We start from the raw sequence: 23,874 nt of genomic DNA on the forward strand, positions 1-23,874 counted from the left end.
GTTCAGTCCTTTGTTTTGTGCGTGGGCTTGGCGGTGTCTTAGGTTAGGGCTTTTTGTTTGGTAACTATTCCACAGTCTGGTTTGGTAGCGCAAGTTAGTTCGCTCAGATTGCCCTCGGGGCATTCAGGCCCGGTCTTTAGTCTAAGCAACGCAGCCCGCGCCTCCCTGCCCAGCCCCCGCTCGCTAGTGGCGGGTGTAGGCGTCTGTGCTGCTTCTCCACTGGGGGACTTACCGTTGGGCTTGTAATCTGTGGGTTTTAATTATTTATTTATTTTTCCTGCCTGTTATGTTGCCCTCTGTGCTTCCAAGGCTCGCCACAGACTCGGCAGTGAGAGTGTTTCCTGGTGTTTGGAAACTTCTCTCTTTTTAAGACTCCCTTCCCGAGACAGAGCTCCGTCCCTCCCTCTTTTGTCTCTTTTTTTGTCTTTTATATTTTTTCCTACCTCCTTTTGAAGACAATGGGCTGCTTTTCTGGGTGCCTGATGTCCTCTGCCAGCATTCAGAAGTTGTTTTGTGGAATTTACTCAGAGTTTAAATGTTCTTTTGATGAATTTGTGGGGAAGAAAGTAGTTTCCCCGTCCTATTCCTCCGCCATCTTAGGACCGCCTCAGAAGTATTGTCTTCTCTAGTGGTTTAAGTTGTTTCTGTGTGCTGATGAGCCTGAGGACACAAAGTACACTGAGCCCATGATTCCAGGTTTCTCTGACTGGAAGACAACTCATTCTGCATGAGCGGTCTGGACTTGTAGATTTAGGTTTGCCTCTGCAAGCTACATTCAGTATCACAGTAATCCAAGTCTATGCCCCAACCAGTAATGCTGAAGAAGCTGAAGTTGAACAGTTCTGTGAAGACCTACAAGACCTTCTAGAAGTAACACCAAAAAAAAAAAAAAAAAAAGATGTCTTTTCATTATAGGGGGCTGGAATGCAAAAGTAGGAAGTCAAGAGATACTTCAAGTAACAGGCAAATTTGGCCTTGGACTAAAAAGTGAAGCAGGTCAAAGGCTGACAGAGTTTTGCCAAGACAATGCACTTGTCATAGCAAACACTCTCTTCCAACAACACAAGAGAAGACTCTACACATGAACATCACCAGATGGTCAATACCGAAATCATATTGATTATATTCTTTGCAGTCGAAGATGGAGAAGCTCTATACAGTCAGCAAAAGCAAGACTGGGAGCTGACTGTGGCTCAGATCATGAACTCCTTATTGGCAAATTCAGACTTAAATTGAAGAAAGCGGGGAAAGCCACTAGCCCAATCAGATATGATCTAAATCAAATCCCTTATGATTATACAGTGGAACTGAGAAATAGATTCAAGGGGTTAGATCTGATAGGCAGAGTATCTGAAGAACAATGGTCAGAGGTTCATGACATTGTACAGGAGGCAGTGATCGAGATCATCCCTAAGAAAAAGAAATGCAAAAAGGCAAAATGGTTATCTGAGGAGGCCTTACAAATAACTGAGAAAAGAAGAGAAGCTAAAGGCAAAGGAGAAAAGAAAAGATATACCCATTGAGTGCAGAGTTCTAAAGAATAGCAAGGAGAGATAAGAAAGCCTTCCTCAGTAATCAATGCAAAGAAATAGAGGAAAACAATAGACTGGGAAAGACTAGAGATCTCTTCAAGAAAATTAGATACCAAGGGAACATTTCATGCAAAGATGGGCACAATAAAGGACAGAAATGTTATGGACCTAATACAAGCAGAAGATATTAAGAAGAGGTGGCAAGAATATACAGAAGAAGTATACAAAAAAGATCTTCATGACCCAGATAATCATGATGGTGTGATCACTCACCTAGAACCAGACATCCTGAAATGTGAAGTCAAGTGGGCCTTAGAAAGCATCACTAGGAACAAAGCTAGTGGAGGTGATGGAATTCCAGTTGAGCTATTTCAAATCCTAAAAGATGATGCTGTGAAAGTGTTGCACTCAATATGCCAGCAAATTTGGAAAACTCAGCAGTGGCCACAGGACTGGAAAAGGTCCGTTTTCATTCCAATCCCAAAGAAAGGCAATGCCAAAGAATGCTCAAACTACCACACAATTGCACTCATCTCACACGCTAGCAATGTAATGCTAAAATTCTCCAAGCCAGGCTGCAGCAATATGCGAACTGTGAACTTCCTGATGTTCAAGCTGGTTTTGAAAAGGCAGAAGGACCAGAGATCAAATTGCCAACATCATTGGATCATCGATAAAGCAAAATAGTTCCAGAAAACATCTACTTCTGCTTTATTGACTATGCCAAAGCCTTTGACTATGTGGATCACAACAAACTGTGGAAAATTCTTCAAGAGATGGGAATACCAGGCCACCTTGCCTGCCTCCTGAGAAATCTGTATGAAGGTCAGGAAGCAACAGTTAGAACTGGACATGGAACAACAGACTAGTTCCAAATTGGGAAAGGAGTATGTCAAGGCTGTATACTGTCACCCTGCTTATTTAACTTATATGCAGAGTACATTATGTGAAATGCCGGGCTGGATGAAGCACAAGCTGGAATCAAGATTTCCGGGAGAAATATCAATAACCTCAGATACGCAGTTGGCACCACCCTTATGGCAGAAAGTGAAAAAGAACTAAAAAGCCTCTTGATGAAAGTGAAAGAGGAGAGTGAAAAAGTTGGCTTAAAGCTCAACATTCAGAAAACTAATATCATGGCATCTGGTCCCATTAGGCAAATAGATGGGGAAAGAATAGAAACGGTGAGAGACTATTTTGGGGGGCTCCAAAATCATCACAATTGGTGACTGCAGTCATGAAATTAAAACACGCTTGCTCCTTGGAAGAAAAGCTATGACCAACCTGGACAACATGTTAAAAAGCGGAAACATCAGTTTTCCAACAAACGTCCATTTAGTCAAAGCTATGGTTTTTCCAGTGGTCATGTATGGATGTGAGAGTTGGACTATAAAGAAAGCTGAGCATTGAAAAATTGATACTTTTGAATTGTGGTATTGGAGAAGACTCTCTGGAGTCCCTTGGACTGCAAGGAGATCCAACCAGTCAATCCTAAAGGAAATCAGTCCTGAAAAATATTCATTGGAAGGACTGATACTGAATCTGTGGAAGGACTGATATTGAATATGAAACTGCAATCCTTTGGCCACCTGATGAGAAGAGCTGACTCATTGGAAAAGACCCTGATGCTGAATAAAACTGAAGGTGGGAGAAGGGGATGACAGACAATGAGATGGTTGGATGGCATCACCGACTTGATGGACTTGAGTTTGAGCAAGCTCTGGGAGTTGGTGATGGATAAGGAAGCCTGGTGTGCTGCAGTCCATGGGGTCACAGAGAGTCAGACATGACTCAGTGACTGAACTGAACTGAACTCTGAGCTACATGGTAGGCCAGAACCTGGGGCATCCACCTTGAACTTTTATTTTCATTTATACTGTCATCCCCTTCTATCCAGAGAGTATACATTCCAAGGCCTCCAGTGGATGCTGAAACTATGGAAAGTACTGAAGTTTATATATACTATGTTTTTCTTAGGCATACATAATTATAATAAAGTTTAATTTATAAATTAGGCACAGTAAAAGATAACAACTCTTCCATGGTGGTTCAGTCAGTAAGGAGTCTGCCTGCAATGCTGGAGACCTGGGTTCAATCACTGGGTCGGGAAGATCCCCTGGCGAAGGAAATGGCAACCCACTCCAGTATTCTTACCTGGAGAATTCCATGGACAGAGGAGTCTGGTAGGCTATATATAGTCCATGGGGTCGCAAAGAGTCGGACATGACTGAGTGACTAACACTTTCACTTTCACAAGAGATAATAACAATAACTAGTAATAAAATGGAACAATGAGATGAATGAGGTGAATGACAACAGAAATTGCGACTTAACGTTAGGCTGCTATTGACATTCTGACAATAAGTCAGAAGTAGTATCATCTGCTTCTGGTGATCTTGGATCATTGGACCATGAGGATGTCTTTGATTGGATGTAGGCAGATGATGTCGATGGTTAGGATCTCAGGTAGGATGGAGCAGGACAGCTCAAGATTTTATCACGACTCTCAGAATGGTGCAGTTTAAAACTTGAGTTGTTTATTTATGGAATTTTCCATATAATATTTTCAGACTATAGTTGACCTTGGATGACTGAAACTGTGGGAAGCAAAACCATGGATAACTGGGAACTGCTGTATCCTTTGCTTGCTTATTCTTATGGTTCTTCAATCCAGACACTGCCATCTGGTCTTGAGAATTTCCAGTTCAAATAATTTGTAGGGAGCTTATTTTTCCTCTGACTTTTTGAGTGAGCATGTGGCTCAGACTGTGCCAATAAATATCAAACCTATAGACACAGTAGTTGGTTCAGAAATAATGGACATACCCTAAGATAACCCCCAATGAGGAGTTAGTGTAGTGTAGGGCTTGGGTCCAGAGAGCTTGGGTTCAAGTCCTGCTGTGCCACTCATTCACTGTGTGAACTTGGGAAATTTACTTAAGTCTTTTGGGACCTTGGTTTCCTCATATGTGAGATGGGAATAATTATAATTTCTAGCTCATAGAGTTTTTATGAGTATTAAATAAGAAAAGGCACATAAAGGCATTAATACAATTCTTTTCACATAGCTATTGCTGTAGTTGTTATTACTGATCATGGTGACTTAAGTCAGATAATCAGATTAACTGAATGATAGAATGAAAGAGGTCATTAAGGTTAAAAAAATTTCTTCATATTTTTGTGTGTAACTCTAACTTATGGGGTATTTAGAAGAATCAGGGTCTAGACACTTAGTCTGCTGCAGTTTGATGCCTGGGTCATGGAAATCTGTGGCCCCACTCTGAACAATGTCCTCAGACAATAGTATTTTTTGAATAAATGAATCTGAGACATCTAATTTCTTGGATTTCAAGTGGCTTATGAAATCATACTTCTTTACTGGTAGTAAATAGTAGTAGTTACCATTTTTATAGTCATTACACCATGTGTAACAGAACTATTATTGTGCCTGTTTTACTAGAAAAGAAATTGAGTCATTGAGCACTTTAGTAACTTTCTCTGGTCATACAGTAGTGAGCAGCAAAGTGGGGATTCAAAAGCAGGCTGTCTGGTGCCAGAACCCTTGTTCTGAATGCTCATCTCTGTTACTCCTTCCCCACCACCAATGGAATTTAGGATTTCAGGGACAGAACAGAAGCATTGTGGTGCCACTACAGAGATTCAAACTGATATGTAGATTGAGCAGATGGTAATTGGAGATTGCAATAAATTCACCTTGTTAAATTGCTCTGAGCCCACAGGAGTCTGAAATTTTAAAGATTTAAAGATTTGGTTGGGGCGGGCGGGGTGGGCAATCACAGTTTAGAAGGAATTCACAGATGTTGATGACTACACAGTGTCCTTTAAGTCTTCATTTACATCTAAAACAAAGATGCCCTGTGAGTGTAGCTCAGTTCTAGGAGTGGCTGATTAAGGAATCCAGTGGCTGATTAAGCCACTGGACACAGCCACTGTGTCCAGCTTTGGGTATCCCTGGTATTCTAGAGACCAACACACGAATAGTAGAAATGGCCTATAACTTTTGGCCATATAACCAAATCAGACAGTATTTGGGTCCAGTTGGTTTGTTAAAGTATATGCCATTATGAATCTGTTGAAAGAGAAGCCAATGTTGGGATCAGATTTGCCTGTACAAGCCTTTGCCTTTCACAAAAACAGCTTTTTTGTTAAACACTAGATTTCTTAGTATCATGATAAAATTTGATTACTGGCTACTGATAGCCCCTGTAACGTCATCTTGCAAGAATAATGTTGATTAAATTATTTATTTTCTTTCTGGCTTACTTCACTCTCTATAATAGGCTCCAGTTTCATCCACCTCATTAGAACTGATTCAAATGTATTCTTTTTAATTGGACTCTGTGGGAGAGGGAGTGGGGGATGATTTGGGAGAATGGCATTAAAACATGTATAATATCATATAAGAAATGAATCGCCAGTCCAGGTTGGATGCGGGATACAGGAAGCTTGGGGCTAGTGCACTGGGATGACCCAGAGGGATGGTATGGGGAGGGAGGTGGGAGGGGGGTTCAGGATGGGGAACACGTGTACACCCGTGGCGGATGCATGTTGATGTATGGCAAAACCAATACAATATTGTAAAGTAAAAAATAATAATAATAAAAAAATTTAAAAAATTATTTATTTTCTTGGGCTGCTTTCATATTGATGCTTAAAAATTCAGTGTTTTTTAATAACTAAGTTTATCATTGTTATCCAAGAAAATTTTCCTGTGGTGAATACACATATGAGTTTCTGATATACTTGCCTTTATTAAATAAGTAGTCTTTAATAGTCTTTTTAGTGCTAAGTTTCTTTATTTTAATATTATTTTTTGTCGCTGAATTGGAGTCAGCATCAAGCCAAGAGAAAATATGAATTTTAAGTGGGTTTTCAGCACACACCTGAGTCTTTTCAAATACACACATATACACACACACACACACACTCCACAGAAGATAATATGTGTTTATGAAATTGCTGAAACACCACCAAACATTAACCTATGTGATTGGTGGCCTGTGCTTTAGAAGAAGACTTGTTGAAATACATGGAAGTTGGATTGCAGCTTTGGCCTCAAAGAATATTGGCAAATTTGCTTTTATGTGATATTAATTTGCCTCAATTATGTCATTGGTGAGTTCTTTGTTTTAGTGAATGCCAGATGTATTCTTCTTCAGAATATATTTGGTGAAACTCTTCTTCTAAATGCCAAACGGACATGAGAAAACTTTCAGTCATCTGGAGCTCGTAAATTGTTCTGAAATTTTTGGAATTTTATTGAAGGCTTGATTTCATCATAGAGCAGAGAATACCTTGGATGAATAAAAAGCAAATCAATCAGAAATGATTGGAACCAGTAATTAGAATTTCCTTGGAGAGAGAAAAATGTATGATGTAAATCCATGGCCTGGCAAAAAAAACCCTCGAAAAAACCAAAGTTGCTTTCTAACAAGTTATCAGATCTTACAGAGCAACTTCAGATGTGGACACAGATGTGAAGCTTTATTTTGTTTTCAGCAATAAGTTCCTCCCTCTCTTTTCAAAATTAGCTTTTCCGGAAACTTCATTTGACTAATCAAGGCTGTTGGGATTTTGGGATGACTGCACTGTGGAGCATGAAATTAGAAATAACGTCCTGTGAAAATCAGTAATTTTATTTCAATATATAATTTAATGAAATGGGTCATCACCCTCCCACTTTTGTGAGTTTGGAATCTTTTCATAATATTCTGTTGACTTTTAGAATTTTCTGTGTTCTACTTTCCAATTTTGTTTACCTTATTTAAAGTATTTTTCCCTTTTGTTGTGAATTTTTATTTGAATAGAAAATCTCCCTTATCTGTCCTTTTGTGAATACTTAATCTTGTATCTTGATACTGATTAAAGATAACAAAGCAGGTTTCAAAATCTCTTTGAAAATGTTTTTTAAAATGTGTAACAGAATTACTAAAACTGATTTATGATTTTCCCCCTTTAGTATGTCTTATCCTATACCAGTGGAACTGCTGAGACCAAAGCCTAAAATGGAATGGACATTATTATTTTCTCTCTGCCCTTGGAGGAATTTTAAGGCATAAATTATTTTGATAAACTAGCATTAACTTCTTTCTCACTGTAGAATGTGGAAAGTGAAAAAAAATCCCTTCTTGGAATTTGTAATATGCTGCTAACGGAAAAAGTATAAGGAATGAAATATCTGACTTTTATCGTTGATTAAATAGGGCAAATATGGAAACTCTATTCAAGGTAAGAGGCTAAAAGTTTATATATCCACAAGGGAGATATCACAAAGATATTGCTTGGATTTAAGTTGTTGTTGTTGGTTTTTTTAAAAATAACTCTGTTCATTCAGATGATTCAATTGCAGTTAATTTGTAAAAAGGCCAAGAGTTATAAAATACTTGAATTTATTCAATAGAGTTGGAAGAATGGCAGGATAAGAAAGGACTTTCCAATCTGATCTAAGAAAGATGAATTCCTTTTATGGAGAAAAGGAAAAAGAAGAAAAAGGGGATCTTAGCAGCCATCTGCTCCAATTGGAACTTAGATGACTTGTCCAGCTTAACCCTTGCTAGTAGTAGAGCCAAGGACTAGAACTAGGTGTCTTGACACCTTGTCTTTGGAGCATTCCACCTCCCTGTCCAATCTCTTTATCTACAGTCTCCTTGGTCCCTTTCATATAACCATCAATATTATCATCTATTCACACAACACAAATTGAGCATTTGACTGAGGCACTGTTTCAAGGCTTAAGGAGCTGTTGGGTGGAGCTGACAAGTAAGTGTACAGGATGACATGGATCTTATCTCTTCTGCCAGGCTCTGATTTTCTTGAAGTCAGGGACTGTGTTTGTCTGCCTCCCTTGCAGGCCACACTGCAGAACATGCTCTATGAAGTTTTATGCAGAATCTCCTCTGCCCTAGGAAATTTCTCTACCGATCCCTAGCCTATGAATCTTTCTATCTTGATTTCTATTGCCTCTGATTAGGAGTCCTGTATCCTCCTTTGGACTAACAATTCATTTGGTTAACCTGACTTTGATTTTGGTGTTTCTCCTGGAGATGACCTTTTGTATTAATATTATTTCTGCTTAGCACTATGCTCTGTAGTCTTTGGTCAAGTGACCCTTGTATTTGCCCTTACTGCAAGCTCCCAAGATACTGCCCATAGCCTGTGCTAGAGCCCAGCTCCCACCCACCTTGAGCTGAAAGTAGTTTTATCTTTGTATTTCTAAAGAAATGAGGATAGCCTTACACTTGGTAGATACTCATCAGATGTTTGTGGAATGAGCAGTAAAGACACTACGTAGTGTGGTCTTTGTTGTCATCTTCATTTTTTATTGAATGTTTGGCTTGGAGGGAAGGTGCAATGCAAAATGGTTTATGGTTCAAATGATCACATTCAGATACATAAAAATGAAACCTATTCTCATTCTTGAATTTCCAAATAGCTGGTTTAAACATCTGGCAAATTCTATGAATATCTGGTTATTATTTTCCTCCTCTGTATATTGTGAAGACTTAGTTTGTATATAAGTTTTGCTATATTAAGGAGTTATTTTCTCTTCTCTCTGAGGAAATATCCAATCAGTGGAGGAAATGGGGTTCGGCTGTGTACACATGTTGAGTTTCTATCACTTAGTCTTCTTTCAAAAACTTTCAGAAATTTTAGCTGGAGTTCACTAATAACTAGCAATTTAAAAATAATGCATGAATCAGCTTTACTTTAGACAAAATAGCATTTATTTTTTGAAGAAGTACATTAAAGTATATTAAAGGAATATGGACAATAAGTTTTAAAATTTTAATTGGTTAGAAGCTTATTTTTAGTAGTTTGCTAGCAGTTAAAAATGAATTTATTATGTTTCTAAGCATTCTCTAGCTTCCTTCTTCCTAATGACTCTTTTTGACAACAATATTTGTCTTTTTTTGATTTTTAAAAGTAATATTTGCTCAATGCAGAAGTTTATAAAAATTGTTGTTCAGTGGCTCAGTCGTATCTGACTCTTTGTGTCCCCATCGACTGTAGCACACCAGACTTTCCTGTCCTTCACTGTCTCCTGGAGATTTCTCAAACTCATGTCCATTGAGTCAGTGATGCCATCCAACCATCTTATCCTCTGTTACCCTCTTCTCCTTAAAATCATCCATAATGAAAATGACTTAAATATTATCATTCTAAGAGACAACTGCTGTTAACATTTGGTTGTATTTCTTTCCAGACTTTTCCATATGCTCCCTTGCTCTCTATTTCTCTCTTTGCCCCACATTTATTCTAAGCATATATGTAAATGCAGACAGTATTAGACTTCCCAGGTGGTACTAGTGGTAAATAGCCCACCTGTCAATATAGGAGACTTAAGAGACATGGGTTCCATCCCAGGGCCTGGGAAGATCCCCTGAAGGAGGGTGTAGCAACCCACTTCAATATTCTTGCCTGAGAATCCCATGGACAGAGGAGCCTGGTGGGCTACAGTCTATGGGGTCTCAAAGAGTCAGACACAGCTGAAGTGACTTAGTTGTGCATACATGCACACATGCAGATAATATTGTTATTTTTGAGCATGTACATTATATTAATGTATATACAAGATTTGTATATTGTTTTAATCTTTCTTAACATTTATATTTCAAACATTTCTTTATATTTTGTAATATTTTGTAAAGCTTATCTTTGATTTTCTCTGTGGTAGGGGAGACAGGTAATGCTTAATCCTTTCTGGAGGAATCACAGGTATTTTTTGAGACTCATTCTACATGGTTGTAAGATAGTTATCCACACATGGGAAGTGGTTTATAATAACAGAGTAAAATTATAAAGGCATATTATCAAGGTGAGAGTTAAGAGATTCTTATGTTTTCCTCTAGTTATAAACTACTTTCAAACATTCATTATATCTAAGTCTAAGCTACACAAGGTAGGGGCTATCCACCTCTGTGTTAGCACATGGCATGAAATTCTCAATAAAAATGTGTGGATGGCTTATTGAATGATTAGTTTTTTTTTCTTGGAAGCTCTGGTTTAGTTGAAGAATCTCGTAGCACACCAACAAATATTATCAAGAATGTGTGTCTCTTCCTCTCACCCTCTGGTCAAGAGTAATTGGCTTCAATAAATGTTCATCATCTCTTTGTGACTCTGTTTTGCTACAATTTTCTTTGGAATATTGACAGACCTAAAGAGACTGCTTGCTTAATGGAACTTGGAAACACAGTAGAGTTAATTTGTGTATGTTTTAGTCTTTTCAACTAGATTTCCTAAAGTGCAAATTTGTAAAAGTGAGGATTTGTGTCTTATTCTTTTGCTTCACTATTTCATTTGGACAACAGTGAGATTTTTAAACTCATACTATGTTTAAGATATAGCCAAACACAAAAGTCCTTTGCAAATAGAAGTGAACATGCATTTCTATTGTTTGTAAGTGGTAATGCAAAGTCTGACTTCTAATTTGTAATGTTTATATGAGAAAGCTCTTAATCATTTATTTGAAACTGATTAATAGACTGTTCCTAAATTATAAAATCACTGTGAAGTCAATGACTATATGCTCTTCAAGTAGCCTGTTCAATCAGTACATTCTGTGAAATATAAACCTAATAGTCAAACTATTTATGGGCAACAATATAGTAACTAATTTATTTTTGTTTTTACTGTCATACAGAAATACCAGTATTTAATTTGGTATTTAGGTTTAATGAGGTGATTATGTGTTGTTTAACTGGTATTGCACTTTATTTGAAATTTTTAAATGTATTTGATCGCTATAATTGAATCCTATGAACAGAAAGTAAAACTTGGTCAAACTTGTAATATCATCTGGATGGTTTTTGTGGCTGGATGTGTGTTATTTATTTTACAAATTGTTTTTAAAATTTTTTATTGGTCCCTTACTTTTTCTACAAATATCTGTAGAACACATACCATGTACTAAGCATTGGGTTTACTACCATGCCCCTAAAGATATTATAGTCTGGAGGGGTGTCAAAACTTTAAGCAGGTATTTAAAATGCAATGTGATGGGGTGGTACAGAGAAGGTGGTACAGACCACAGGAAGAGGCAATTCACCTCACTTTGGGAGGCCAAGGAAGACTTGTTTCCCAAAATGAGGGACATTTAAGGCAGTCTTGGAGGATAAGTCAAGCTAGTCACCGACAAGGGAGGAAATGACCCTTCACTAAGTCTTAGAGAGCCTCCAGAAGAGCTGTAAGCAATGCAATATAAATAGAGTTGAGAGATCAAGTAGTGGAAGAAAAGGAAGTTGAAGTTGGAGGGATAAGCTGGGGCTGCATTTTGAGGCCTTGTTTGCCACACTAGGCAACCTGGGCTGCATGGTGCTATGTAAGTGGATTTCAAGCATTGAAAAATGTCAACTGGATTTAGAAACAAGGTTGTATTTGACCTTGAAGAGAGAAGTTTAGTTGGAGGTATGGGAGTGAAAACCAGATTGCAGCAGGTTGAAGAGTGAGTGAAAAATAATAAGAGTAAAAAATAAGTAGAGACAGTGGTTGTTGTCAGGAAGTTATTTTGATTTATGAAACATTTAAAATTTGTATGTCATTAAATGTATAAGATTAGTCTGGAATTATAGATTGGCCACAATAACAGATACTAGATTTACTATTAATATCACATACCTCTCTTGATGTATGGTAATTTTATTTTCCAAGAGTTTTTGAAGAAAATAATGTTAGGTGATAAAACTGTTTCCTCTAAAAAGAAGAGTCTCTTTATGATCAAGACTAATGTCTTCTACTTAAGAATTATGGTGTATTTTAGATCTGATAAGTTCCTACAAAGTTCTGTCTACACTTAGGTAGTCACTGCTATAAACAAAGCAAGCTACAAGAATTAATTTTTGAGAATAGCTTATTCATTTAAGAATTCTTGACATTATTAGAGACATTGGCTCTAGGATTTCTTTGGTATTTTATACATGTAAAATTATTTGAGTAAGAAGAATTCTGCTTTCATAATATTATGCAGTACTATGTTGCCTTCCTTTTAGCACAGAAATGATTGGTTTGGCCAAGAAGTTCAATCGATTAGTGCATATGTTGTTCAATAAAGTTCTTGGTAAAAATAAAAAATGCATCTTTATATTTTTACTTAAAACCAAATGAACTTTTTGACCAATCCAATTTTTTCAGGCTGCAAGCATTAAAAATGAAACTAGTAGATGATGCTTTTGATGTTAAAACTGCTATCAGAGGTGGATTTACCTTGAAGTTTATGAAACTTCAGACCCTCCTCACTTGTGCAGCCCTATATTCAATTCTCTATCTCAAATTTCTAAGGCCTTACACCTAACTTTATATTCATAATTATTCTTTTTCATAAAGAGCATCCCCAAATTGTATACATTTCAAACCAAAAAAATCTGAATCTGCCCTGATTTCTCTGGAATAGATTATTCCTAGATAAAGAACCTCAATGTATTTAAAGCTTCTACTTTGAACTTTATCAAGAAAACTGGAGAAGTAGGCTCCTAAAGGGAGAAACATACACACCTAAATTTTAAACAAATGATAATAAATTGAGAATATTCTTGAAAACCAACAAAGCGAAAAAGTTCCTACAACTAAGTAATTTTATTTTCTCTTGTGTGGCTTTATGATCCAGAAAGAGGACATGATTTTTGAGGCTTACTGTGTGTGAGGCCTCGATGGACATAAGTTTGAGCAAGCTCTGGGAGTTGGTGATGAACAGGGAAGCCTGGCATGCTGCAGTCCATGGGGTTGCAAAGAGTTGGACACAACTGAGCGACTGAACTGAATTGAACTGTGTGTGAGACCTGGATCAGTCTTCTAAGCAGTGAAGACCTCCTGCTGTCTATGGATGAGGAAGCTGAGTCCTCAAGACCTGAGACTAATCTAGGCCTACTTATTAAGGATGTGCTTAGCTTTCTGTGCATTGTTCAAATGGTCCACACATACTGTTCAAGTGGTCAAGTTTATCTGTTTGATACCTGAACAAACTTAACTCTTCACAGGAAAATATATCTAAAGACAAATGCCCTTGAACATAAGGGGCCATGGCTGGCTCAGAAAATGGAACTCCAAGCACATGTCTCTTCAACAGTGAGTCATCTGTGCTATTATTAGCATATACAGATAATGGATCATTACCTTGGTGTATTCTACCTAAGGAATTTTATTGCTTTTCTATTTCTGTGCTGTGCTATGCTAAGTCGATTCAATTGTGTCCAACTGATAGCTTTTCTACCTTGGTGTATTCTACCTAAGGTATTTTATTGCTTTTCTATTTCTGTACTGTGCTATGCTAAGTCGATTCAGTTGTGTCCGACTCTTTGTGACCCTGTGGATCATAGCCTGCCAGGCTCCTCTGTCCATGGGATTTTCCAGGGAAAAGTACTGGAGTGGGTTGCCATGCCCTCCACCAGGGGATCTTCCTGACCCAGGGACTGAACCCGTGTCTCTCATGTCTCCTGCATTGGCAGGTGGGTTCTTTACCACTAGCACCACCTGGCTGTTCTACCTAAGGCATTTTATTGCTTTTCCATCTCAGAAGAGCATTAAACCACTCAAAATCCACTGGTTGTCCATAATTTGGATCTTACTAGAACATTTGAATTGCTATCAGAAATTGACTTTTTAAGAAAGGAAGGGTAAAGCTACAGTTTCACCACAAAATCAAATGAAAGACATGAGTCTAAATTAACTATGGACATGGGAAAAAAGAAATGTTCAATAAAAGCATTCAATAAAAATCCCCTTGAGTAGTTTCTTATATGACCCAGGTACCTGCTGTCATGCAAACAACTTAAAATTTATTTGTCACTAAAATACTCAGCGTGCACAGGGTTTGTGGTTAGACATAACCAGAGTCAGGAATCTCATCTATTCTAAAGCCATCTATGAAGAAGAATAGATGAAGAATAGATCATCCTTTTTTTTTTTTTTTTAACCCAACTGTCAAAGCATTTATATTACCCAAATAGGGTCATGTAATTCCATAGAACCTAGAGTATGTTTAATTGAATCCTCCTGTGGTGATTCTGTTTTCAAGCTGGTTCCTGGTCTTCAGGATTTCTAGAAGTCTGGAAAGTGTTTAGTTGTTTATTACCAGCTTTTCCCAGACTATTAAGGCCTCCCTTACTCCCTGACTCTCCAGCAATATTTTATGTTTAAAGAGCACCTGGTACTCTGAGCATAGTTGATTTTCACGCTTCTAATCTGAAATATGATTTTTATAAAAAATAAAAAGCCAACTGCTGGAATCAGGAAGCGTTTATTTAGCTTCAGTAACATATTTCTTTCAAGTAGCTCTACTTGATTTTGTCTTTTTACCTATTCTTTGCTGATAGTAACATTTTATTCAGAAGTTGAGGTTGGAAAGGAGGCTGAAACAAGTGAAATTTTTAGGGCTATCACTCTATAATATTACTGTGAAATTATTTTTAGCATCTATTTGGTAAGAATTACCAACAAAAAAAATCTCCTGTTAGAAATTTGCCAAATAATTTTATAGCTGAAAGAACTGCTTCTGAATGTTATATTTAACCTAAATAGCTGACAGATTTATCCTTCCAATAACCTCCCACCTCTGCCCCTCAAACCCCCTACCTACTAATTTTGTCTTCTTTAGTCATGAATAAATAACATTTATGGTTACAGTTTGCGATGGCCCTTGGGAACTGTGAGATGCTCTCAACTGGAATTTAAATCTACAAGCAGTAATCCAATTTGTCAGATTTTGGGACTTTAGCCATGTATACTTAGCATTATTCAATCACCAGTCATATCTCTCAAAAGAACAGGCCAGTGTGAGTCAAACAGACACAACTAATTGGGTCTTCACTGTAAGTAACATTTGTTAGCAAGTTGCAACATAATTGTTCATTATCCAATAGAAAACAGCTCTATTGGGTAAATATTTTGCTATGGAAATATAAAATATATGATGAGTTCAGGGTACTTACTGGGAGACGCTCATTGGGAGGTTTAAACCATGGTTTAAATGTAACTAAAATCTTGGACTTTTGATGCTAGAGCATCAAATTTGAAGTGAAATTTAAAATATTTTTGGACTGATCATCTTTGTCTTCTAATTATAGCATGGTTTAGTGTTAATGAAAACTTATCAATACTTTTGTGAAAGTTAGACTGGATGATTTCATTTGGAATTTAAGCCAGTTGCATCCTAACTTTTTTTTTTTTTTTTTACTTTCTCATGGCCTCTTTTGATACCTGTATAATTATTTAGAGAATAAGTAAAAATCAGGACTAAGTTTTAATTTCTACAGTGTTTGCAAAGTCCTAGTAGAAGTGCCATCTCCATGGGTTCTTCTTGAATACTTTCCTCCAGGCAAGAGGGACCTTGTAACCACTGGGAATGAAGTGTAGGTTATAATTCTTAGTCATTTGTTGCTGTAGGCTTAAGTCCAAACAATGAACTAGAGGTGAAAGTCCCTAGGTCCTATTACTAATCCCCATGGTCTCTTAGGTTCCTTTCTATTTTCTTCTCATTACATTATTAACTGTATAGTGTCAGGGGATACATCAAACTCCCATAATGGAACTACAATGTATAAACAACTTTAACCTGGAAGATTTCTTGTTCTGTATGTAGGGTTCTTATATTTAATGTATATCATTGCCAAACTTTGGAAAACTATTTTAAAACTTTGTAAAATTTCTGCAGCTTTCCTAATGTTTTCCCTGATATTTGATTTTAATTATTATGACTACCTTACTTTGTTGTATTAAATTGTGGCCACATTACAATAGAGCACTTAAAAATCACTTCAGTAGAGACTACTATTGTATTCTGTAGTTTGAACAGTCTTGGTTGGATTCTACGGTATTTCTTCTTGAGTCACAGCATCTTCTCTTTGAAAAGTTTCAGATTCACCACAAAACAAAAGGTGAAGTTTAAAAAAGTTGTATTATCTCTGTTATTATTTACACACAATATACTTTTTCTAATTAATACATTGCAATTTTTTAAAAAGTTCAAATGTATAATTCATTATACATACATATTGCAGAAATAATGACAAGCAAATAGATAAAAAATTACTTCACATCCTACCACTCAGAGGTAACAAGTGTTAACATTTTCTTTCTGATGGATATTTTTTACTATCTCTATATTTATACATATATACATATATATTGACTTCCCTGTGGCTCAGATAGTAAAGTATCTGCCTGCAATGCAGGAAACCTGTGTTTGATCCCTGGGTCTGGAAGATCCTCAGGAGAAGGGAATGGCAACCCACTCCAGTATTCTTGCCTGGAGAATCCCATGGACAGAGGAGCCTTTATTTATATATAGATATAAATATCTCTATATTTATACATAAATACATATATATTAATAAATATATAATATGTGTATAAAATGGGATCATACTATGCCTACTTGTTTGGGCTTCCCGGGTAGCTCAGCTGGTAAAGAATCTGCCTGCAATGTAGGAGACCTCAGTTCAGTTCTTGGGTTGGGAAGTTCCCCTAGAGAAGGGATAGGCCACCCACTCCACTATTCTTGGGCTTCTTTGGTGGCTCAGGCAGTAAAGAATCTGCCTGCAATGCAGGAAACTTGGCTTTGATCCCCTTGTTTTACCCCCATTCAGTATTATTAACAATAGATTTTCCTGTTTATAATTAGTTACCTATGGTATCATTAAATGGTTGCTTAAGGTGATGTTGTGTAGATTGGTATAATTTATTTAGCCAATCTCTAATTATTGGGCATTTAAATTGTTGCCAAGTTTATATTATTATAAAGAGTTTGTACTGCGCTATGTTAATTCAGTCGTGTTTGACTCTTTGCGACCCTATGGACTGTTGCCTTCCAGGCTCCTCTGTCCATGAGATTCTCCAGGCAAGAATACTGGAGTGGGTTGCCTTGCCCACCTCCAGGGGATCTTCCCAACCCAGGGATCAAAACTCTTATCGAATCTGCATTGTAGGTGGGTTCTTTACCATTAGTGCCATGTGGGAAGCCTCTATAAAGAGTTTACTAATCATAAATTCTTATACATAAATCTTGTGCAGCTAATTGTTTATTTTCTTAGGAAGAACTTCTAAAGGCATAATCCTAGGTTAAAGGATATGCACACATTAAGGTTTTGATATCTGTTGCCAAATTTTTTCCCCTAAATAATACATAGTTCCTCCTTTGAATATGAATGATCTTTTATCCCTTAATATCCTTTTCTTTTTAATATTTGATGTTTTTACAGTTAAAATGGCATCACATGGTTGCTCTGATTTCTATTTCATTAATTACTAGTGAGATCAAAATGCTTTTTTAATGTATTTATGTGTTCACTATAATTTTTTTAATGGATTGTTTCAGTTTTTAGCCTATTTTTGTATTAAATCTATTTGTAGGACTTAAAATGTAATAACTTTTGTCTATTAAATAGAAGATTTTTTGCTTTATCATTTGCCTTTTAATGTTTGTGGTACTTTTGATATACAGTTTAAATTGTTAGCTTTTAAAAATTAAATATATCATTCATACAAATGAACATGTAAATACCCTACATATACTGTTTGAAGAATAATAAAAATAAAACAAGTAATCATGCACTCACATCCCAGTTTAAGAATAATACATTTCCAAAATCTTTAAAGTTTGTATGAGCTCCTATCATATCATATTTCTGTTTCTCTCTGGAGGCTCCTGAGTTCCTTAATTTTGTTATTTTCTTTATATTTGTATCAAATACAGAGAATTCCTAAATAATATATTATTTAACTTTGCATATTTTTGGAATGATTTAGAACTAGAATCATATTTCGTGAATTCTTTTTTTTTTTTTTTACTTTACTTTTGTAGCTTCCTTAAAAAATACTAAACATTCATTTAGAATCATCAATGTTGATGCTTACTTTTTAGTGCATGTATGGTATTCTGTTGTAAGGCCATATCACAATTTATTTATTCCTCTGTTGTTTCCAGTTTTTGATATTATAAAAAATGCCTCCATAAACCTTGTACATATCTCCTGGTGCTTATGTGCAAAAAAAAAAAAAAAAAAAGGACATATTCTTAGTATTAGAATTGTGGGGTTATAGGGTAGTCATATTTTCTGCTTACAAAAAGCCAAATGTTTTCCAAAGGATTTGGACCATTTTATCCTCCAACCAATAGTGTTTAAGAGTTTATGTTGTTCCAGATTATTATTAACATTTGATAGTATCAGTTTTTAAAACTACTGGTGGCAGTAAAAATGTTATCTCACTGAGGTTTTCATTTGCATTTCTCTGATTACTAATGAGGTGAGCATCTTTTTTGTAAGATTACTGGTCATTTGTTGATGTTCCTCTGAGGAATGCCTTGTCATGTCTTTTGACCATTCTTTTATTGGGTTGTCTATCTTTTCCTTATTCCTTTACTTTCTTTCTTTTTTTTTTTTACACACTGAAAAATTCTAATTATAAAAAGTTTATAAACAGGAAAAATTAATCTATAAGTCAAGATGGTGGTTGCCCTTGCTTGGTGGAGTAGTGACTGGAAGGGGACAAAACAGATGTTTCAGGAATCCTAGTAATTTTCTGTTTTTTTGTGCTGTTAACATAAATGTGTTCAAATAAATGGGAACCTGTGATCTATACACTTTAGATTTACCCACCTTTTTGTATGTATGTTTTGATTAAAAGTTTACTTTAAAAAAAGAAAACGTGAAGATAGAAGCTGTGTTAATCTTTCCATTCTTTTTTTTTTTTCCAAAAGTTTTAAATTTTATTTTATTTTTAAACTTTACAATATTGTATTAGTTTTGCCAAATATCGAAATGAATCCACCACAGGTATACCTGTGTTCCCCATCCTGAACCCTCCTCCCTCCTCCCTCCCCATACCCTCCCTCTGGGTCGTCCCAGTGCACCAGCCCCAAGCATCCAGTATCGCGCATCGAACCTGGACTGGCGACTCGTTTCATATATGATATTATACATGTTTCAATGCCATTCTCCCAAATTTCCCCACCCTCTCCCTCTCCCACAGAGTCCATAAGACTGTTCTATACATCAGTGTCTCTTTTGCTGTCTCGTACACAGGGTTATTGTTACCATCTTTCTAAATTCCATATATATGCGTTAGTATACTGTATTGGTGTTTTTCTTTCTGGGTTACTTCACTCTGTATAATAGGTTCCAGTTTCATCCATCTCATTAGAACTGAGTCAAATGTATTCTTTTTAATGGCTGAGTAATACTCCATTGTGTATATGTACCAAAGCTTTCTTATCCATTCATCTGCTGATGGGTATCTAGGTTGCTTCCATGTCCTGGCTATTATAAACAGTGCTGCGATGAACATTGGGGTACACGTGTCTCTTTCCCTTCTGGTTTCCTCAGTGTGTATGCCCAGCAGTGGGATTGCTGGGTCATAAGGCAGTTCTATTTCCAGTTTTTTAAGGAATCTCCACACTGTTCACCATAGTGGCTGTACTAGTTTGCATTCCCACCAACAGTGTAAGAGAGTTCCCTTTTCTCCACACCCTCTCCAGCATTTATTGCTTGTAGACTTTTGGATCACAGCCATTCTGACTGGCGTGAAATGGTACCTCATAGTGGTTTTGATTTGCATTTCTCTGATAATGAGTGATGTTGAGCATCTTTTCATGTGTTTGTTAGCCATCTGTACGTCTTCTTTGGAGAAATGTCTATTTAGTTCTTTGGCCAATTTTTTGATTGGGTCATTTATTTTTCTGGAGTATTCCTTTACTTTCTTCTTTCCTTTCCTCCCTTCTCTTTCCTCGCCTACTTCTGCCTTCCCTCTTTCCTCATTTTTCCCCCTATGTTTTTTCATTCCAAGGTGGTTCTTTATATATTTTGGATACTTAAGTTGATTTTATGTGTGAAAATGCCTTCTCTCCATCTGTGACTCCTCCCTGTGTCCCTTTATGGTAACATCTGAAATCAATTTTTGTGAATGATGGCTTCTCTTGTGGCTCAGCTGGTAAAGAATCCACCTGCAATGTGGGAGACCTGGTTTGATCTCTGGGTTGGGAAGATCCCCTGGAAAAGGGAAAGGCTACCTATTCTGGCCTGGAGAATTCCATGGACTGTATAATCCAGTTCAGTTCAGTTCAGTCACTCAGTCATGTCTGACTGTTTTCAACCCCATGGACTGCAGCATGACAAGTCTCCCTGTCCATCACCATCTCCTGGAGTTTAATCAAACTCATGTCCATTGAGTCGGTGATGTCATCCAACCATCTCATCCTCTGTCATCCCCTTCTCCTCCTGCCTTCAATCCATCCCAGAATCAGGGTCTTTTCAAATGAGTCAGTTTTTCACATCAGGTGGCCAAAGTATTGGAGTTTAAGCTTCAAAATCAGTCTTTCCAATGAATATTCAAGACTGATTTCCTTTAGGATGGACTGGTTTGCATCTCCTTGCAGTTCAAGAGACTGTCAAGAGTCTTCTCCAACACCACAGTTCAAAAGCATCAATTCTTCAGTGCTCAGCTTTCTTTATAGTCCAACTCTCACATCCATACATGACTACAGGAAAAACCATAGCCTTGACTAGATGGACCTTTGTTGGCAAAGTAATGTCTTTGCTTTTTAATATGCTGTCTAGGTTGGTCATACATTTCCTTCCAAGGAGTAAGTGTCTTTTAATTTCATGACTGTAGTCACCATTAGCAGTGATTTTGGAGCCCCCCAAAATAAAGTCTGCCACTGATTCCACTGTTTCCCCATCTATTTGCCGTGAAGTGATGGGACCAGATGCCATGATCTTAGTTTTCTGAATGTTGAGCTTTAAGCCAACTTTTTCACTCTCCTCTTTCACTTTTATAATCTTACTTATTCATAATTTTGAATATGTTTTTTCTTTAAAATTCAAATATTCACATTCATTGTAATTTTATTAATTATGTTTCAAATATATACTTCATTTAGAATTTATCTTGATGCAACATGAGAATAGAAATTAATTTTATTTTTTTCTGAAATAGTTAACTTATCCCAGTATCTAGGTAATTTGTCAAAAAATAGAAATGTGAAATAATAAAGACTGAAGTTGTTATTACCAATGAATAGAAGTTGTGTTTGAATAGAAATTATAGTCATACTATAATCAAATTATTAGCTGCATAATATAGAAAACCAATAATGAAAATTAATGTTTTTTTTTTAAAGTATCTTAATTTCCTTTGTATTCTTTGAAAGAGGAGGACTTTTAATTCTTTGGTTTTATTTGCCAGTGTCTACTGGGAAGATATCTCTTTTCCTGAAAAATTGCCAGGATACTCTAAGGCATTAAAACAGGAAGTCCTGGGGAGCTAAACATTTTTCTGTCTTCGTGTATATTCTTTCTGTTTTTCTAAAGTCAGAAACTTGCATATATTTAGTTCCCCATTGTGACACAATTATTGGTGGCCTTATAGAGAATTGGAATGAGAGACACATTAATTTGGAAGGGAAAAATGGAATTCTCTTATTTTCCCAGGGATGTGGACTATGAAGGTAGAGCAAGTGTTGCATGGATAACTTCTGTGGAAGAGTATTAAGCTCTTCTTCATAGAGTTCTAGTCAAACTTCCCTGTATCTGTAGAATCATTTCCATGCAAACTAGAGAAGTAAAATTAAACTTCTAATTGTACCTTTAGCTCACATATGTGCAGATGTATGCTATGGACACAATCTCAACCATTCAGTAGTGGTTGGCTGATCTTTTGAAATCTCCTGCTGGCTCTTGCTTAGCATAAGAAGAGACTTCAATCTCCATTTATTTATAATGTGAGAGGATAGGTTATTTTTATTAATAGAACATATGAATTACTAGTCACATTTTTAAATCAAATAATAAATATACATTTGAAACTAAAAGTATATGGAAAAGATTTGACTCTGGAGATTTCAGATTTTAGTGTTTCCCTCTTGCTGTCAGAACATGTACTATTATTGTCTGATGGTTATAGATGAATAAGGTAGTTACAGATGGAATCAGAACTACCTTTTTGATGTGTTGAAAGTTGCTTTATGGACTACATTTCTGAAAGCTTGTTTACTTGTTATTTTTCCTCATAAAAGAGAAGCTACACAATTCTAAGCAGTATTTGTGACTCATTTCATATGCCCACAGCAAGCAAAACAGTGTTAGGAACATAGTAAGCATGCAACAAACACCTGTTAACTAACAGAAAAGGGAGCATAGGAAAACATTATCCAGTTTATTTTAACTTTCTGGTTCACTGCATTCTAAATAAATGACAGTTTATTGTAGCGAGGAAAACAGGACCTGATGGAATCTAGGAAAGATGTGGAAAGAGAAGGTTGTCCAGCAGGTCAGGGAAATTTGAACCTGTTGTCAAGAGTTCTGAATGTTTTTCCTGTTCAACGTTATGAGGTGCCTACCCATCATTAATTTTAGTTTGTTTTTATGTGAACTTAAACTTTGGGTGATTCTTGACTAGCGCTTTTTTATGTAACATTAGTTTTTTAAAAATGATTTGCATTTTGTTTCAAAACAGTTGCCCAAAATATCTTTGAAAAAAGAGGGCTGTGTTCACCTTTAATGTTTAAAAATCACTTGGAGGCAGTTCAGTTGAGCCTGAGTATGTGTTTGCAAAAAAGTAAAACATAACCAGAATGAGTAACCTCTGTTCTCTGAGGCTTATTGCATATCATTTATGCTTGAACAAACAGAATGAATTTATTTGCTTTAATGTAAAAACTCTTTGACCCAAGAGTTAAAAGGAGTTTGCTGACCAATCCAATAAAAATAGCCACAAACTTACTTTTTAACTGAAATTATATTTAACCTACATCTCTTCATCACAGGACAAGTTGAAAACAGTTTGAAATACTTTTCTAGTGTTAGCAGGCACATTTAGCATGTCTATTCTGGTAATATGAGTGTACGTCAGCCAAATTATCTGAATATCCCAGGCCCCCAAACCAACCCTGGAGATAAAGGTGAGTTGTTGGTTTTTTTTTTTTTTTTCTTTTTTTAGTTTAAATTATCCAAATAGTTTATCTTTACAATCCCATGACATTTGGTAATTACTCAATCTTCATTGGATCCCTGCTGCCTTGTGGACAGAGCTCTATTAATAAAATGAAAGGATTTAAGAAAATGGTATGTTAGAAATCGGCAGCAAAAAGTTCATTTTACTTTAAAAATGTTGTCTTTAAATTAAACATGATACATGATAATTTAGTTAAACTTGATGAATCTTGATAATCTTTCCATATATCTATATTTTGCTGATTAATCCTGGGAGATTTTGCTTTGTTGTTTTCTGTTTCCTCTAAAGGAGTGGTTGGGTCTTAGCTTGATTTGATGTTCCCTCCCAGGCCACTAATAAAGGCAGGCCTCTTCCCAAAATGACTTTTTTATTATTGTTCTAG

At 36.3% G+C, this 23,874-nt stretch overlaps 1 long non-coding RNA gene across 1 annotated transcript in view; it reads left to right on the forward strand.

The window, feature by feature from the left end:
* The window catches only part of LOC113901222, a 217,906-nt gene that overhangs the window by 20,886 nt on the left and 173,146 nt on the right, over positions 1-23,874 (forward strand). The gene's annotated exons all lie outside the window — the stretch shown is intronic.

This window comes from Bos indicus x Bos taurus, chromosome 11 (assembly GCF_003369695.1).
Source record: "Bos indicus x Bos taurus breed Angus x Brahman F1 hybrid chromosome 11, Bos_hybrid_MaternalHap_v2.0, whole genome shotgun sequence".
NCBI classification, from domain to species: domain Eukaryota; kingdom Metazoa; phylum Chordata; class Mammalia; order Artiodactyla; family Bovidae; genus Bos; species Bos indicus x Bos taurus.